The following is a 2,708-nucleotide window of genomic DNA, read 5'->3' on the forward strand; positions in this document are numbered from 1 at the left end:
AGCATGTGGACAGATGAATTACCCGCAGTCTCAGTTGGTAGTGAGCCGGTGTCACAAAAGTTGAGTCGACAAGAGGAGAGTGAGCGTGAATTTTCCAACTTTTTCACAGCTTGTGCTGTGACTCGAGCTATGTTGCGCTCTCAGATGGACAATGAGAAGAAAACACAAGATGAAAGGCTCGGTGCTAATGAGAAAATGGGTGCCGCATTTTGGTTCTGTTGAACATGCTGTTTTTCAAGTGGTAGTTCCCTCTAAATACCGTGAGGCACTGTTGAAAGTAGCACATGATGAGTCTGGGCACGCTAAAAACATATGACCGAGTCCTTACATTTTTTTTGGCCTCGTTTGATATTTCCTCCTATGTTAGAACATGTTATGTCTGTCAGCTAACTGCAAAGCCTAACCAATCTTTGAAACCCACTCCTTTATTACCTATCGCTGTTGCAACAGAACCGTTTGAGCACCTAATTGTTGATTGTGTAGGTCCTTTGCCAAGGTCGCGATTTGGGGCTTGCTATTTGTTGACGGTTATGTGTCAAAGTACTCGATATCCGGCTGCTTACCCGTTACGCACAATAACAGCAAAATATGTGGTGCGTGCTCTTTCTCAGTTCATCTCTGTATTAGGTATTCCTCAGACTATTCAGTCGGACCAAGGCACAAATTTCTCTTCACGTCTTTTTGGTCAGGTGCTAAAACTGCTTCGTGTTAAACACAACAGATCTACGGCTTACCATGCAGAAAGTCAAGGAGCGTTGGAGCGTTTCCATCAGACTTTAAAGTCATTACTTCGCGCTTATTGTACAGAACTGGGAAGGACTGGGAGGATGGCTTGCCATGGTTGATGTTGGCTGCTCGGGAGGTTACTCAGGAGAGCATAGGCTTTAGCCCAAATGAGTTGGTGTTTGGACACACCGTTAAGGGTCCCTTAGCAGCTGTGGCAGCGGAGTGGAAAGAACCAGAACCGCCCCAAAATCTGATTGACTACGTGAATGATTTTAGGCATAGACTGTATGCAGCGCGGAATTTGGCTAAAGAAAAATGATCTGCTAGCCATCATAAAATTAAATCTTTATTTGATCGTCGAGCAGTGGAATGCTCATTTTTGCCCGCGGATCAGGTTTTAGCATTGTGCCCCATTACTACATTTCCTTTTCAAGCTTTCTGGCCCGTATACAGTGTTAAAGCGACTCTCTGATCAGAACTACCTCATTGAAACGCCTGAGCGCAGAAAAAACACGCAGTTGTGCCATGTGAATTTGCTAAAGCCTTATTATGCGCGAGATCATGTGAAAAAGTCTCCCCAGCACATACGCCCAGTTTGTGCAATTAATGAGGTTTCTTTGGACACTTGTTCTAACGAAGAAACTGGTACCTTGGACAGCGCCATGACGCACGGACGTCTTTCCAACTCTGAGTCGCTGCAGAAATTGGATGTATTATTATCACATCTTTCTGAACATCATTCAAAACAATTGAGTGAGCTGATTTATAGCTTCCCGTGCTTGTTTTCTGATACTCCTGGGCGTACCACTATCGTGTAAATATGGAGAAACGCAAATGTATTGATGCAGAAGTGAAATATATGTTGGATAATGGGATAGCTGAGCCATCTTCGTCTAGTTGGGCATCTCCCTGCATTTTGGTTCCTAAGCCGGATAATACATTCCGCTTTTGTTCTGACTATAGAAAGTTGAATGCTGTCACAAAGCCTGAATCATTTCCACTTCCCAGAATGAATGATTGTGTGGATCAAGTTGGTTCGGCTAAATTCGTTAGCAGGTTTGACTTACTTAAAGGTTACTGGCAAGTTCCTTTGACAGAACGTGCGCGGGAGTTAGCTGCGTTTGTTACTCCTTCTGGGTTGTATTCATACACAGTTATGCCATTTGGACTTCGGAATGCTCCCGCTACTTTTCAACGATTAATGAATTATGTGGTGGGAGATATGCCGGGTTGCGCGGTGTATTTGGATGATGTAGTGATTTATTCTGATACTTGGGAACAAAGGCGCAAAAAGTGGGTATGCAGCGTATGCAACGCATAGGGGCGCAGCACCAGAGGGGGCGCCAAAACCCCGTCAGGGGGGGGCGACGCGCCGATTCTGTTTTCCCATACACTTCAGCGCGCCTCACGCTCCTTCATCTCTCGCACATAACGAGGTACATGTAGCTATTCTTACACTTCACGTAGCGTCGCCTCGGGGGGCGGGGTGGAAGGAGGTTGAACGTCCGTCCTTCACCCTGAATTTCCTTCCCTCGGGGGCGGTGGGGTGCCGATTTATGTTTTCGCATCCACCTGAATAATGTGCAGTTGCGCCACTGCTTGGGAACAACGCATAGAGCGCATTCACGACTTGTTTACTCGGCTCGAATATCTAATATCCAACTTGAAACTAACTTCACTGCGGTTTACAGTTAATCTTGCTAAGTGTGAATTTGCGAAAGCAACCGTGACATATCTAGGCCATGTAGTTGGGCAGGGTCAAGTGCGCCCAGTCGCAGCCAAGGTACAAGCAGTACAGAACTTTCCTGTTACTGTTACAAAAAAGGATCTCATGCGTTTTCTTGGTCTAGTTGGTTATTATCGTTGTTTTTGTAAAAACTTTTCTTCTGTAGTAGCCCCATTAACCAGCTTGCTGGCTAAGGATGCTAAGTTTGACTGGTCTCCTTCTTGTCAGCATGCGTTTTTTTTATATATATATATAT

Source organism: Poecilia latipinna, unplaced genomic scaffold, assembly GCF_001443285.1.
Source record: "Poecilia latipinna isolate Pla-1442-1.1 unplaced genomic scaffold, P_latipinna-1.0 Scaffold877, whole genome shotgun sequence".
Lineage (NCBI taxonomy): Eukaryota > Metazoa > Chordata > Actinopteri > Cyprinodontiformes > Poeciliidae > Poecilia > Poecilia latipinna.